Below are 17458 nucleotides of genomic sequence, written 5' to 3'. Positions count from 1 at the left end.
TTGGATATGCACTTGAAGTGCCGGAACCTACAGGGCTACGGACCAAGAGCTGGAAAGTGGGATTAGGCTGGAGAGCTCTTTGTCAGCCGGCACGGACACGATGGGCCGAATGGCCTCCTTCTGTGCTGTAAATTTCTATGATTCTATGATTTCCTTTATGACCTCGGATCGCTTTCCTGCATCAGACTTGTTGTTCGATGCGGGAGCCGAGTATCTGTAATAACACATCTCAGGACAATTACCTTCACTGACAGTGGCAAACAAATGCTGCTCTTACTCTAAAGGCAGCAAAGCAGGTAAGAGCGAGTGATTCACGCTCTCTGCCCATCTCTGACACGCTTCTTTTCAGTTCTGTTTTTGCAACGTCAGTGGCTTTTTGTGCGAAGCTCAGCATTGTTCTTCAGATTGTGTGAGATTACACACCTGGAAGTGCCATGGTTCACCAAAACCCACTGGAAACTGCTCGTTAGGGTAAGAAGAAAAAGCCAGTGAGGTCACTTGAGTGATAAGTATCAAGAAATTCTAATTAGCTTCAGTTGCAAATAATTCTTGGCATCTTTCTGTTTTGGTGTTTCCCCCTCCTTCCCCCCTTGTTTTATTTGTGGCAATTCCGACGTGTTGCACAGACGTACCACGTGTGCCTTTGCTTTAACTGTTATCATACAATTAACTTTCATTTGTAACAGTGGAAAGCCAGCCACCAATCACGGGCTTTGCATGGACAAAGTATTGAGATCCTGAGTGTTTCCTTATCGGTCCTCAATGCTCAGCTAAGTGTTGCAGGAATTCGGGACACACTTTAGGTGGTGAATTCAGCGACGGTTTCTGTCTGCAGCCCTACAGAATTTTTAAAAACTCATTCACGGGATGTGGGCGTCGCTGGCAAGGCCAGCATTTATTGCCCATCCCTAATTGCCCTTGAGAAGGTGGTGGCGAGCTGCCTTCTTGAACCGCTGCAGTCCGTGTGGTGGAGTTCTTCCACAGTGCTGTTAGGGAGGGAGTTCCAGGATTTTGACCCAGTGACGGTGAAGGAATGGTGATATGCTTTTAAGTCAGGATGGTGTGTGACTTGGAGGGGAACTTGGAGGTGGTGGTGTTCCCATGCGTCTGCTGCCCTTGTCCTTCTAGGTGGAAGAGGTCGCGGGTTTGGGAGGTGCTGCCGAAGAAGCCTTGGCGAGTTGCTGCAGTGCATCTTGTAGATGGTCCACACTGCAGCCACGGTGCGCCGGTGGTGGAGGGAGTGAATGTTTGAGGCGAATGAATGAGTCCCTTCATTCTTAAATCAGCTGCTTACAGTCCACAAACTATTTCTGTGTCTCTCCCCTGCCATCCTCCTGTTCACTACTGAAATTTCATAGAAACATAAAAGTTTATGGCACAGGAGGCCATTCAGCCCATCATGTCTGTGCCGGCCGACAAAGAGCTACCCAGCCTAATCCCGCTCTCCAGCTCTCAGTCCGTAGCCCTGTAGGTTACAGCACTTCAAGTGCATATCCAAGTACTTTTAAAATATGATGAGGGTTCCTGCCTCTCCCACCCTTTCAGGCAGTGAGTTCCAGACCCCCACCACCCTGTGGGTGAAAACATTTCTCCTCAACTCCCCTCTAAACCTCCGACCAATTACTTTAAATCTGTGCCCCCTGGTTATTGACCTCTCTGCTAAGGGAAATAGGTCCTTCCTATCCACTCTATCCAGGCCCCTCATAATTTTATACACCTCAATTAAATCTCCCCTCAGCCTCCTCTGTTCCAGAGAAAACAACCCCAGCCGATCCAATCTTTCCTCATAGCTAAAATTCCCCGGCCCGGGCAACATCCTTGTAATTTAAACCCATGATGGTCATTAATAAATAAAGTAACCTGCTGATAACCACGACACAATTATATCTCCAATCACGGGGTAATTTGCTTTCTTTTGCCACACTCTCCTTTCCTCAACTTCATAATCAAGATGATACTTTCTTCCCTAATACACCAAACACATTAAAGGAACACCGGGATGATGGACGAGGAAAGACCGAGGTCCCTCGAGTTCGCCTTCTCCCATCCTGGGAGTCCCATGGCCCAACGATAATGGAGCTGTTGACCAATCCCAGCGATCAGTCTCTATCAATGTGTCTCCAACAGACTCAGACACGAGGCGAGGAGAACCCCCAGTGGGGGAGAGCTTTGGGAACCACAGGTCCAAAGTCACCTGTTCCTCCCGAGCATGTCACACTCACCACACGTCGCATCGCAAATTACTCAGATATTGTGTCCCAAAACGGTATTTTCTGTAAAAAATCTCTCGATTTTGCATTTGAATGAATCAACACTAACTGCTCGCACTGACTCCCTAGGGAGCCTGTCCCATAGACTGACCCCTCGCTCACGGAAATAATGTTTCCGCGGATTAGTTTTGAATTTACCCCCTCCAAGCACAGGCTGTGTCCTCTGGTTCCACTGTTCTGGACACGGTGAGACAGCTCGTCACGGTCGGCATTATCCAGTCGTGGGGATTTTCACCTTGGCCCTCGGCTGTTGTGGATCGATGCTCGTTATCGAAACCACGCACAATAGGTGGCCCATCCACCCCATGCTCTCCGATTCACTCCCCCAGGACATCAGCCCCTCCCCTGGGACATCAGCCCCTCCCCTGGGAAATCAGCCCCTCTCCTGGGACATCAGCCCCTCTCCAGGGACATCAGCCCCTCTCCTGGGGCATCAGCCCCTCTCCTGGGACATCAGCCCCTCTCCAGGGACATCAGCCTCTCCCCTGGGACATCAGCCTCTCCTCTGGGACATCAGCCCCTCCCCTGGGACATCAGCCCCTCCCCTGGGACATCAGCTTCTCCCCTGGGACATCAGCCTCTCCCCTGGGAAGTCAGCCCCTCCCCTGGGACATCAGCCCCTCCCCTGGGACATCAGCCCCTCTCCTGGGACATCAGCCCCTCCCCTGGGACATCAGCCCCTCCCCTGGGACATCAGCCCCTCCCCTGGGACATCAGCCCCTCCCCTGGGACATCAGCCTCTCCCCTGGGACATCAGCCCCTCCCCTGGGGCATCAGCCCCTCCCCTGGGACATCAGCCTCTCCCCTGGGACATCAGCCCCTCCCCTGGGACATCAGCCCCTCCCCTGGGACATCGGCCCCTCCCCTAGGACATCAGCCTCTCTCCCGGTTCATCAGCCCCTCTCCTGGGACATCAGAATCTCTCCTGGGACATCATTTAGGAAGGACAGACAAAAAGGAAAAGGAGGTGGCGTAGCGCTGTTAATAAAGGATGAGATCGGTACGGTAGAGATAAAAGATCTTGGCTCAGCAGATCGTGGTGTAGGACTGGAGTCAGTTTGGGTGGAGCTAAGAATCAGCAAAGGGCGGAAAACATTGGTGGGAGTTGTGTATAGGTCACCAAACAGTAATGGTAATGTAGTGCACAGTATCAATCAAGAGATTAGAAGTGCATGTAACAAGGGCAATACAGTAATCATGGGGGACTTTAATCTACATATTGACTGGGCAAATCAAATTACCACTAATGGTGTGGAGGACGAATTCTTGGAATGCATGCAAGATGGTTTCCTGGATCAGTATGTGGAGGAACCAACCAGGGAACAGGCTATTCTGGATCTGGTACTGTGTAATGAGAAAGGGCTAATCAGTAATCTTGTGGTAAAGGGGCCTTTAGGGACAAGTATGTCGAGGAACCAACCAGAGATCAGGCCATCTTAGACTGGGTATTATGTAACGAGAAAGGATTAATTAGCAATCTTGTTGTACGAGGCCCCTTGGGTCGGAGCGATCATAATATGATCGAATTCTTCATTAAGATGGAGAATGAAGTAGTTGACTCAGAGACAAGGGTCCTCAATTTAAATAAAGGAAACTACGATGGTCTGAGGAGCGAGTTGGGTAGGATTGAGTGGGGAATGGCGCTCAAAGGGTTGACGGTGGATAGGCAATGGCAAACATTCAAAGACCGAATGGATGAGCTACAGAATTTGTTCATCCCAGTTTGGCATAAAAATAAAACAAAAAAGGTGACTGAACCGTAGCTAACAAGGGAAATTAAAGATAGCATAAGATCCAAGGAGAGGACATATAAATTGGCTAGAAAAAGCAATAATCCTGAGGATTGGGAGCAGTTTAGGAGTCAACAAAGGAGGACAAAGGGATTAATTAAGAAAGGGAAAATAGAATATGAGAGTAAGCTTGCAGGGAACATAAAAACTGACTGTAAAAGCTTTTATAGATATGTGAAGAGAAAAAGATTGGTGAAGTCAAACGTAGGTCCCTTACAGTCAGAATCAGGGGAATTTATAACGGGAAACAAAGAAATGGCAGACCAATTAAATACATACTTTGGTTCTGTCTTCACAAAGGAGGACACAAACAACCTCCCAGAGATGTCGGGGAACATAGGGTCTGATGAAAGAGAGGAACTGAAAGAAATCAGTATTTGTAGGAAAATGGTGTTAGGAAAATTGATGGGACTGAAGGCCGATAAATCCCCAGGGCCTGATGGTCTACATCCCAGGGTACTTAAGGAAGTGGCCCGAGAGATAGTAGATGCATTACTGGTCATCTTCCAGAACTCGATGGACTCTGGAACGGTACCCATGGATTGGAGGGTAGCTAATGTTACCCCACTATTCAAAAAAGGTGGTAGAGAAAAAGCGGGGAATTATAGACCGGTAAGCCTGACATCGGTCGTGGGGAAAATGCTAGAGTCTATTATAAAAGATGTAATAGCAGAGCACTTGGAAAGCAGTGACAGGATCGGACAAAGTCAACATGGATTTACAAAAGGTAAATCGTGCTTGACTAATCTACTGGAATTTTTTGAGGATGTAACTGGTAAAATAGATAAGGGAGAACCAGTGGATGTGGTGTATTTGGACTTTCAGAAGGCTTTCGATAAGGTCCCACATAAGAGATTAGCGTGCAAAATTAAGGCACATGGGATTGGGGGCAAGGTATTGACTTGGATAGAGAACTGGTTGGTGGACAGAAAGCAAAGAGTTGGAATAAACGGGTCGTTTTCCGAGTGGCAGGCAGTGACTAGTGGGGTACCGCAAGGGTCAGTCCTAGGACCCCAGCTGTTCATAATATATATTAATGATCTGGACGAGGGAATTGGATGTAATATCTCCAAATTTGCAGATGACACAAAGCTGGGTGGAAGGGTATGCTGTGAGGAGGATGTCGGGAAACTCCAGTACGATTTGGACAGGTTGGGTGATTGGGCAGAAACATGGCAAATGCACTATAATGTGGATAAATGTGAGGTTATCCACTTTGGTGTCAAAAACAGGAAGGCAGATTATTATTTGAATGGCAATAGATTGGGAGAAGGGGAAGTGCAAAGGGACCTGGGTGTCCTTGTGCACCAGTCGCTGAAGGTAAGCATGCAGGTGCAGCAGGCGGTTAAGAAGGCAAATGGTATGTTGGCCTTCATAGCAAGAGGTTTCGAGTACAGGAACAAGGATGTCTTGCTACAGTTGTACAGGGCCTTGGTGAGACCGCACCTTGAGTATTGTGTGCAGTTTTGGTCACCTTACCTGAGGAAGGACGTTCATGCCATGGAGGGAGTGCAGCGAAGATTCACCAGGCTGATACCTGGGATAGCAGGAATGACGTATGAGGAGAGATTGTGTCGATTGGGCTTATACTCACATTGAGAGGGGATCTCATCGAAACCTATAAAATTCTGTCAGGTCTGGACAGACTAGATGCAGGAAGGATGTTTCTGATGGCCGGGGAGTCCAGAACCAGGGGTCATAGTCTAAGGATAAGGGGTAAGCCATTTAGGACTGAAATGAGGAGGAATTTCTTCACCCAGAGAATGGTGAACCTGTGGAATTCTCTGCCACAGAGGGCGGTGGAGGCTAGTTCATTAAATATATTCAAGAAAGAGTTGGATATATTTCTTGAGGCTAAAGGGATCAAGGGATATGGGGAAAAGGCAGGGACAGGGTACTGAATCTGGATGATCAGCCATGATCACATTGAATGGCGGAGCAGGCTCGAAGGGCCGAATGGCCTACTCCTGCTCCTATCTTCTATATTTCTATGTTTCTAAGTGACCATAATATGATTGAATTTAAGTTTGAGAGTGATATAGTCCAAACTGAAACTAAGGCCTTCAATCTGAGCAGAGGAAACTACAAGGGTATGAGGGACAAGTTGGCCATGGTAGATTGGGAGACTACACTAAAAGGTATGAAGGTGGACATACAATGGCTAACATTCAAGGAAATAATGCATAATTTGCAACAAACATATATTCCTCTAGGGCAAAAAAAACCAAAAGGAAAAGTGATCCACCCATGGCTAACAAAAGAAATTAAAGCTAGTATTAAGTCAAAGGAGGAAGCTTATAAAGTTGCCAGAAAAAGCGGTCAGCCTGAGGATTGGGATCTTTTTAGAAATCAGCAAAGGGGGACCAAGAAATTGATAAAGAAAGGGAAAATGGAATATGAGCACAAACTGGCGAAAAATATAAAAACAGATTGTAAAATCTTCTATAGGTATGTGAAAAGGAAAAGACTGGCGAAGGTAAATGTAGGTCCTTTACAGTCAGACGGGAGAATTTATAATGGGGAATGAGGAAATGGCAGAAAAATTAAATAAATACTTTGTTTCTGTCTTCACGGAGGAAGACACAAAAAACCTCCCAGAAATACAAGAAAACCAAGGGTGTGGTGAGAATGAGGAACTTAAAGAAATTATTATTAGCAAAAAAACAGTACTAGCAAAATTAATGGGACTAAAAGTCAATAAATCCCAAGGACCGGATGACCTACATCCTAGGGTTTTGAAAGAGGTGACCATTGGGATAGTGGACGCATTGGTTGTCATCTTCCAAAATTATATAGATTCTGGAACGGTTCCTGCAGATTGGAGGATAGCAAATGTAACCCCGCTATTTAAGAAAGGAGGGAGAGAGAAAACAGGGAACTACAGACCTGTTAGCCTCACATCAGTAGTTGGGAAAATGCTGGAATCTATTATAAAGGGTGCAATAACTGGGCACTTAGAAACTAATAGTAAGATTGGGCAGAGCCAACATGGATTTATGAAAGGGAAATCCTGTTTGACAAACCTATTGGAGTTCTTTGAGGATGTAACTAGTGGAGTAGACAAAGGGGAACCGGTAGATGTGGTGTATCTGGATTTTCAGAAGGCCTTCAATAAGGTCCCACATAAGAGGTTGGTAAACAAAATTAGGGCACATGGAATTGGGGGTAATATACTAGCATGGATTGAGAATTGGTTAACAGACAGAAAACAAAGAGTCGGGATAAACAGGTCTTTTTCAGGATGGCAGGCTGTGACTAGTGGGGTACCACAAGGATCCGTGCTTGGGCCCCAGCTATTCACAATCTATATCAATGATTTGGATGAGGGGACTAAATGTAACATTTCCAAATTTGCTGATGATACAAAGGTAGGTGGCAGTGTCAGTTGTGAAGAGGATGTGAAGAGGCTTCAAGGGGATCTCAACAGGCTCAGTGAGTGGGCGAGAACATGGCAGATGGAATATAATGTGGATAAATGTGAAGCTATCCACTTAGGTAGAAAAAACAGAAAGGCAGAGTATTTCCTAAATGGTGAAAGATTGGGGAATGCAGATGCTCAAAGGGACCTGGGTGTCCTTGTACATGAGTCACTGAAAGTGAATGTGCAGGTGCAGCAAATCAATAGGAAGGCAAATGGTATGCTGGCCTTCATTACAAGAGGATTTGAATACAGGAGTAAAGAAGTCTAAAGAATGGCCTACTCCTGCTCCTATTTCTTATGTTCTTATCAGCCCCTCTCCTGGGACATCGGCCCCTCCCCTGGGACATCGGCCCCTCTCCTGGGATATCAGCCCCTCTCCTGGGACATCAACCCCTCTCCTGGGATATCAGCCTCTCTCCTGGGCTACCAGCCCCTCCCCTGGGACATCGGCCTCTCTCCTGGGACATCAGCCCCTCCCCTGGGACATCAGCCTCTCCCCTGGGACATCAGCCTCTCTCCTGGGACATCAGCCTCTCTCCCGGGATATCAGCCCCTGTCCCGGGATATCGGGCCTCTCTCTCGGGATATTGGGCCAGTCTGTGTGCAGTCACCCGATGATGATGATGAAGCTGATGCGGAATTGATGTGGGGGAAAAGGTCACATGGAGAGGCCAATGGTAGACGAATTTCCTAATGCCTGAAGATACAATCAGTGTATTGGGTCCAGTAGCAAACGGAGACACTCCTTGCTGACCCATGGGATTGGCTGCAGGTTAAGCATGGCTCCACCCCTACCAGTGTTCACCACTTTCTTCCTTTTCAAACAGTCTAAGCTCTCCTTTCTCCCTTCACATCTGCTCATTCCAATGTCTCTCAACACCTCACTGGTTCCTCAGCAGTTTTGAACGCATAGGGACAGAAGGAGGCCATTCAGCCCCTCGCGCCTGCTCCACCATTCAATGCGATCATGGCTGACCTGTACCTAAACTCCATTTGCCCGCCTTTGCTCCAGATCCCTCGATACCCTAGCCCAACAAAAATCCATCCATCTCAGGCTTAAAGCTCCAATTGACCCCCACCATCCACAGCTTTTTGGGGGAGAGAGTTCCCGATTTCCACTGCCCTTTGTGTGAAGAAGTGCTTCCTGACATCACCCCTGACCAGCCTGGCTCTAATTTAAAGGTGATGCCCCCTTGTTCTGGACTCCCCCCACCAGAGGAAATAGTTTCTCTCGATCTACCCGATCAACTCCCTTTATCATTTTAAGCACTTTGATTAGATCAGCCCTCAACCTTCTCAACCAGGTTTATGCAACCCATCCTCATAATTTAACCCTTTAAGCCCTGGTGCTCTGCTGGTGAATCTGGGCTGCACTCCCTCCAAGACCAACATATCCTTCCCGAGGTTTGGTGCCCAGAACTGAACACCGTGCCCAGACAGGGTCTGATCAAGGCTCAGTACAACGACAGCATCACTTCCTCACTTTCAGCTTTACAGCGCTGAGGTGCCCAGATTCGGAAAGGACGCTCGATGTCAGCTGTCAGGACATGCCACAAGTTGTCGGGCTTGGGTTTTTGGAACGAGTCACTCTACCTGAGAGACATTAACGTCCGTCTCGTAGTCTGGTCCACTGCTGCTGAGACTGTCGGAGCAGTTAACCCCGCATCACATTCCGTCAGCCCCAGGACTGTGTGACGGCCCCAGTTATCGCAGCTCATACACCATACCCAATCTAATGTAACACAATCGATATGACTGGCTGCAGTGAGTGAATCACAGGTGCACCTGTGGGATGTGTATCATGCCAGGCAAGGACAGTAACACAATTATACTCAACCGAAATGTGTGGCCATATAAACATCTGGCACGCATATACGAACGCACTGGGGCAGCTTAAAAGCGCTTAGCCCCTGCTCTCGTTCTCAGAACGGGCAGGAAGCTGAAGAGTTTCAGTGTGGCTGATTCACTGCAGATCTGAGCTGTACCCGGGAATTTTCAGTTTCACTTTGAGATTCAGGACTTTCGTGATATGTCAGAAGTCACCCCTTCCCCTGCCCGCTACTCCCTGCACTCTGCCCCCTGCTCTTTGCCCCCTGCCCCTTCCCCTGCCCCCTGTTCCCTGCACACTGCCCCCTGCCCTTTGCCCCCTTCCCCTGCCACCACCCCTACTCCCTGCACTCTGCCCCCTGCCCTTTGCCCCCTGCCCCTTCCCCTGCCACCACCCCTACTCCCTGCACTCTGCCCCCTGCCCTTTGCCCCCTGCCCCTTCCCCTGCCACCACCCCTACTCCCTGCACTCTGCCCCCTGCCCTTTGCCCACTGCCCCTTCCCCTGCCCCCTACTCCCTGCACTCTGCCTCCTGCCCTTTGCCCCCTATCACTTCCCCTGCCCCCTATTCCCTGCACACTGCCCCCTGCCCTTTGCCCCCTTCCCCTGCCACCACCCCTACTCCCTGCACTCTGCCCCCTGCCCTTTGCCCCCTGCCCCTTCCCCTGCCACCACCCCTACTCCCTGCACTCTGCCCCCTGCCCTTTGCCCCCTGCCCCTTCCCCTGCCCCCTATTCCCTGCACACTGCCCCCTGCCCTTTGCCCACTGCCCCTTCCCCTGCCCCCTACTCCCTGCACTCTGCCTCCTGCCCTTTGCCCCCTGCCACTTCCCCTGCCCCCTATTCCCTGCACACTGCCCCCTGCCCTTTGCCCACTGCCCCTTCCCCTGCCCCTACTCCCTGCACACTGCCCCCTGCCCTTTGCCCCTGCCCCCTACTCCCTGCACTCTGCCCCTGCTCTTTGCCCCCTGCCCCTTCCCCTGCCCCCTATTCCCTGCACTCTGCCCCCTGCCCTTTGCCCCCTGCCCCTTCCCCTGCCACCACCCCTACTCTCTGCACTCTGCCCCCTGCCCTTTGCCCCCTGCCCCCTATTCCCTGCACTCTGCCCCCTGCCCTTTGCCCCCTGCCCCTTCCCCTGCCACCACGCCTACTCCCTGCACTCTGCCCCCTGCCCTTTGCCCCCTGCCCCCTATTCCCTGCACTCTGCCCCCTGCCCTTTGCCCTCTGCCCCTTCCCCTGCTTCCTGCTCCCTGCCCTCTGCCCTCTCAGTATTTCCTTGTATTAATGATAAGGAGAGGTGGAAATATCCTATATAACCCTCTGAAGGACAATACAGAGCCACTTGCAGAGTTGTGTCGTTTACTGCAAGGAGACCTGCAGCCAACCCTAGGGACAGCATGACCAATAGTGGTCAAGGTCAGGAGCATGGGAATCATCTACAGTATCAGCCAATGTGCTGCCCACACACAGTTTATAGCATAACTCAAGCCCATTGGGCCCATCGTGTGTGTGCCAACTCTTGGAACAACCAAGAACTAATCCCACTGCCCCGCTCTCTCCCCATGGCCTTATACCCTCTTCTGCTTCAAATAGTTATCCAGCTTTCCTTTAAAAGATGCAATGCTCTCAGGGCAGAGAGAGAGAAACTATTTCCTCTGGTGGGGGGAGTCCAGAACAAGGGGGCAGAACCTTCAAATTAGAGCCAGGCCGTTCAGGGGTGATGTCAGGAAGCACTTCTTCACACAAAGGGCGGTGGGAATCTGGAACTCTCCCCCCCCAAAAAACTGTTGAGTCTGGGGGTCAATTGGAAATTTCTAAACTGAGATCGATAGATTTTTGTTGGGTAACGGTATTAAGGGTTACGGAAGCAAGGCGGGCAGGTGGAGTTGAGGTACAGATCAGCCCTGATTGAATTGAATGGTGGAAGAAGGTCGAGGGGCTGAATGGCCTCCTCCTGTGGCTGATGGCTAGCACATTCATCTAGCACCAGGAGCACGCCCGAGCTTCCAGATGTCACCGCATTTCCCAAATTACAGGGGGCCATTGGTGGGAGGCATGATGCCACCCACGCAATGGGCCGAAGGGTCTCGTTCCATGCTGTAAATTCGACGTGTCACACCAGGCCTAAGGCCCTGCTCTGCCCGGCTTTCCAGGTCGAGCATCGGCCGTCTCCGAAAGGAGAAGTAAACACATTTATTTTTTAATAATGCACCCTGCTCCAAGGCACAGCTGTAGAAGAGGTGAGCAGAACTAACGGAGGAAGGCCTCCTCCCGTCCCTCACTGGGTGTAGAGTTTGTACAAGGCGATAAACTGATTTTACCCACAGTCGCACCACTCTGAGGTTTGAACTCTGCTCTTCGTGTAGAAATATGTGCAATAGATGTGAGGTGTCAATACACCCCAGAGAATTTCCACCACCCATGCACAGCAAAGGTTAGACATCCACAAGTCACACCTAGCCTTAATCTTGAAATGTAACGTCTGATTTGTGCTGGATCATAAAGTAATTAGACCTCAGGTCAAGAAATTCAACACAACACTCGTAAAATTCTCAGCGACGTATAGAACCACCAGCAAAGCCCGGTGAAGATTACCCAGTGCTTTGAAAAGAAGTCTATAGCCAGTTAGTTAAATAACAAACAGGAATTTTAAACGTTATTGGCCGGGGTTTTTTTGCATCGATTATTTCTGTGCCTGGAGCACTCAGAATTCGATTGCATCTACAGCACACAAACAGGCCATTTGTCCCAACTAGTTTGTACTCCACCTCAGCCTCGGCCCACTCTAATTACTTACCTCCCCCCCACCCCCGCCATCCCTCGACTCCCTTCTCCCTCGTGTGGGCATCAAGCCTCCCCTTAAATGCCTCAATGTTCTGCCTCAGCCACTCCCTGTGGCAGCAAGTTCCACATTCTCACCACTCTCTGTGTAAAGAAACTCCCCCTAAATTCTTTATTTGATCTGTTAGTTTTTTAAATTCATTTATGGGATGTGGGCGTCGCTGGCAAGGCCGGCATTTATTGCCCATCCCTAACTGCCCTTGAGAAGGTGGTGGTGAGCCGCCTTCTTGAACCGCTGCAGTCCGTGTGGTGAAGGTGCCCCCCAGCGCTGTTAGGGAGGGAGTTCCAGGATTTTGACCCAACGACGGTGAAGGATCGGCCGATATATTTCCATGTCAGGATGGTGTGTGACTTGGAGGTGGAACTTGGAGGTGGTGGTGTTCCCATGCGCCTGCTGCCCTTGTCCTTCTAGGTGGAAGAGGTCGCAGGTTTGGGAGGTGCTACCGAAGAAGCCTTGGCGAGTTGCTGCAGTGCATCTTGTAGATGGTACACACTGCAGCCACGGTGCGCCGGTGGTGGAGGGAGTGAATGTTTAAGGTGGTGGATGGGGTGCCAATCAATCGGGCTGCTTTGTCCTGGGTGGTGTGAAGCTTCTTGAGTGTTGTTGGAGCTGCACTCATCCAGGCAAGTGGAGAGTATTCCATCACACTCCTGACTTCAGCCTTGTAGATGATGGAGAGGCTTTGTGGAGTCAGGAGGTGAGACACTCGCTGCAGAATACCCAGCCTCTGACCTGCTCTTTTTGCCACAGTATTTATGTGGCTGGCCCAGTTAAGTTTCTGGTTAATGGTGACCCCCAGGATGTTGATAGTGGGGGATTCGGTGATGGTAATGCCATTGAATGTCAAGGGGCAGTGTTTAGACATTCGCTTGTGGGAGATAGTCATTGCCTGGCACTTCTGTGGCGCGAATGTTAGCTGCCACTTATCAGCCCAAGCCTGAACGTCGTCCATGTTGTGTATGTACCTTTAAGAGAAGAACTGATTCTATACTGCAGTACCGGCAGTGACCACCCCTGTATATAAAGCCATAGCAGGCTTCTGTACGTCAGTCTTAAGTTACCCTCTGTTCAGAATAAAAGAATAAAAGAGTACCCTCTGTTCAGTAAATACCTGTTATTATTGTTCTCCTGCAGTCCGTGTATTATTTATACTCGGACACTACATTGGCGATGAACAGGTTCGAACTCACCTGCAGGACTGCATCACCTCACGGGGATCTTTCCCTGAGAAGAAGCTTTTGGAGGTCGAAGTCAGAACAACAGGCGTCGACCGTGGGCAACCGCCCAAGGAGCCATCGGAGTTCGGAGAGTTGCAGGAGAGGCTGTGGAGAGCTGGGCTTGGCTCCCCAGTCAAGGTGTTCCAGCAAATCGTGCTGGTAGCAGGTAGTGCGCTGACCCTTCCGGACTGCGGCGGGCTCGAGCTCGATCGAGTGGCTCTGCAAAGGGGCCGTGCAGCGTCGTCGGGAGGAAAAGAGAGAGAGAGAGAGGGTGGAGCGCACAGGTCGCGGTCGGTGCTCAAGAACCGGGCAGCGTAGCGAAAATAAAACAGGGGGAAGGAAAAGTGAGACGCGCCGAAGCCGCGGGTCGCCGCCATTACCCTGCAGAATGCTAGGAGCAGCGTGGCAGCAAGGGGAAGAAGGAAAAGCGCGGGAGGCGCCATTTTATTCCATTGGGGAAGAAGGAAAAGCACGGGAGGCGCCATTTTATTCCATTGGGGAAGAAGGAAAAGCGCGGGAGGCGCCATTTTAATCACCCAAGATGCCAAAAAGTGGCAGTGTCACTGCTTTCGACAACGAGGTAGAAGACTGGACCACGTATGTGGAAAGAATTGAAGTGTACTGCAAGGCAAATGAGGTGGCCGATGGAAAGACGGCGTCGGTATTATTAAATTTGATGGGCGCGAGAACGTACGGCCTATTGCGGAATTTAATTACCCCAGCTAAACCAATGGAGAAAAGTTTTGAGGAGATTGTTAATATCTTACAGGAACACCTAAACCCTACACCGCTGCTGATAGCAGAAAGATTCAAGTTCCATAAAAGAAACCAGCACAAAGATGAGAGCAATGCTGACTATCTTACGGAACTACGCAAGTTATCGAAGCACTGCCAGTTCGGAGCAGGACTGGCAGACACCTTACGGGATAAGTTTGTCTGCGGGCTCCAGAGTGAAGGAACCCAGAAACGACTACTTTCAAAAAAGGACCTGACGCTAGAACAGGCTTTCAGCGTGGCAGTATCCTACGAAGCAGCAGCACGGGGAGCTGCGGAAATACAACAGAAACCACAGGAATACAGCACTAACGAAATGGCGTATGGAGCAGAAAAGTGCTATCGCTGCGGCAGAACAACCCATGATCAGAAGGACTGCTGGTTTAAGGACAAAGTATGCAGGAAATGTGGGAAAATGGGACACATAGCAAGAGTCTGCAGGTCGGGAAAGAAAACCAACACTACAAGAACTACTAAGGAAAAATGTAAGAAATCACACAACACCAGGTTATAGTCCAACAGCTTTATTTGAAATCACAAGCTTTCGGAGCGCTGCTCCTTCTTCAGGTGAAGTGGAGAAATGCATAAAGACACAACTTATATAGTCAGAGAATCATGTCAGATGTTTACAGGTAACCTTTCCAACTGCCATTTGTCACACCTCAACACAGATACCATCATCACACGTGAGGACACCACCCACCAGGTACATGGTACATACTCATGTGACTCGGCCAACGTTGTCTACCTCATACGTTGCAGGAAAGGATGCCCCGGAGCATGGTACATCGGCGAGACCATGCAGACACTGCGACAACGGATGAACGGACACCGCGCAACAATCACCAGGCAGGAGTGTTCCCTCCCAGTCGGGGAACACTTCAGCAGTCAAGGACATTCAGCCTCCGATCTTCGGGTAAGCATTCTCCAAGGTGGCCTTCGAGACACACGACAACGCAAAATCGTCGAGCAGAAACTGATAGCCAAGTTCCGCACCCATGAGGACGGCCTTAACCGAGATCTTGGGTTCATGTCACGCTACATGTAACCCCACCTGACGTAGGGTCATCCAGACTCGAGTCGACATTGGCTTGTTCTCTCTACACAGATGCGGCCGGACCTGCTGTGATTTCCAGCCAAAAAAAATGTTTTTTGTCTGTTTTTTTGTTTTTCATACAGACCCCAGCATCTGCAATATTTGACCCCTTGTGACCCCACCTCATTGTTCTTTGATGTAATGTTTCCCTGACTGACCTGTTTGGACACCATTCACACCTTTGACTGCTGTGATTATCTCTCTGCCGAGGTGTGACAAATGGCAGTTGGAAAGGTTACCTGTAAACATCTGACATGGTTCTCTGACTATATAAGCTGTGTCTTTATGCATTTCTCCACTTCACCTGAAGAAGGAGCAGCGCTCCGAAAGCTTGAGATTTCAAATAAAGCTGTTGGACTATAACCTGGTGTTGTGTGATTTCTTACATTTGTCCACCCCAGTCCAACTCCGGCATCTCCACACCATGGCTACTAAGGAAAAGTACAAGAAAGTAAAGAAATTGACAGACAGTAGTTCGGAAGATCAGGAGAGTGATAAGGACTCTGGGAGCAGGAGACTAAGTTGTCTAAAGTTACACAACGTGACCGCAAAGGAGGATCACCGAACCATTTGGGTCACCCTCATGATAGCAGGGTCCCCAGTAAAGATGGAGTTAGATACAGGATCAGCCCTAACTGTCATGAATCGATGAGACTATGAGCGGCTATTCTCACACATACCCTTGAAGGACACGTCCATTGTATTGAAGACATACACGGGGCAAAAAGTCTACCCCAGAGGAAAAATAAGGGTGCCAGTTGAATACAACGGCAAGGAAACACAGACACTGTATCTATATATACTACCAGATGGAGGACCACCATTATTGGGATGTGAATGGATCCGAAAAATACAATTGGATTGGCATTCCATTCAGGCGCTAACTGTGACTGATAAAAAGGATGATGACGTTACACCTGGACGACTGTCAAAGATTCTAATTGACGCGAAAGAGGTGTTCCAACAAGGACTTGGGACTCTAAAAGGAGTAACGGCAATGATAAAAATCGAAGATAACGCAAACCCAAAATTATTTAAGGCCAGACCTGTACCTTACGCGATCCGCCCAGCCGTTGAAGCAGAGCTGGAGAGTCTGGAGTGTTCGGGTGTGCTGTCCAAGGTGGACTGGAGCGAGTGGGCCAAACCCATCATTCCTGTAATGAAGAAATCATTGAGCAGCACGCCTGGGGAACCGAAGAAGGTTCGCATCTGTGGGGACTTCAAGGTAACTGTGAACCCAGTCCTACACACAGTACAATATCCACTTCCACGGATAGAAGATATTTTCACCTCACTATCTGGAGGGAAACGCTTTACAAAGATTGATCTGGCCCAAGCGTATCTACAAATGGAGGTGGAAGAAGCATCTAGGAAATACCTCACGATAAACACTCACAAAGGCCTTTACCAGTACAATCGACTGGTATTCGGGGTAGCATCAGCCCCGGCTATTTGACAGAGGGCGATGGAACAAGTCCTGCAAGGGATCCCGGGGACCCAGTGTTATTTGGACGACATCCTGGTTACGGGCGAAAATGACAGTGAACACCTTGCCAACCTGGAGCAGGTGCTCACGAGATTACAGGAATATGGGCTACGAGCCAACCACCCCAAATGCGAGTTCTTCAGGAGATAAATCTCGTATTGTGGCCACATGATTGATGAGGAAGGGTTACATAAGTCGCCGGACAAGATTGAGGCTGTAGTCAAGGCTCCAGCACCGGAAAATGTGTCGCAACTGAGGTCGTTCCTCGGGTTGGTGAACTACTACCATAAGTTCTTGCCGAATTTATCTACAATTCTGCACCCACTGAACGCCCTACTGCAAACTGGAGTAACATGGAAATGGAGTGATGAGTGTAAGCGTGCCTTTCAGAAATGTAAATGCCTAATCACTTCAAAAGAAGTATTGGCCCACTACAATCCAACACTACCGATTCGGTTAGCATGTGATGCGTCTCCCTACGGCATCGCAGCGGTGCTGTCACACAAATTCCTTGACGGTTCAGAGAGGCCAATAGCCTTTGCGTCGCGCTCGTTAACCTCAGCCGAGCGTAACTACACCCAGATTGACAGGGAGGCCCTCAGCCTGGTGGGGGGGTGAAGAAGTTCAATCACTATCTGCATGGGCAGAAATTCACCCTACTGACTGATCATCAGCCCCTGGCCTCCATTTTTAATCCAAAGAAGGGCATTCCGGTGATGACGGCGCAACGGCTGCAA

Source organism: Somniosus microcephalus, chromosome 1 (assembly GCF_052327205.1).
Source record: "Somniosus microcephalus isolate GS21.2 chromosome 1, FLI_Smic_1.0, whole genome shotgun sequence".
Lineage (NCBI taxonomy): Eukaryota > Metazoa > Chordata > Chondrichthyes > Squaliformes > Somniosidae > Somniosus > Somniosus microcephalus.
This window is presented reverse-complemented; position numbering follows the sequence as displayed.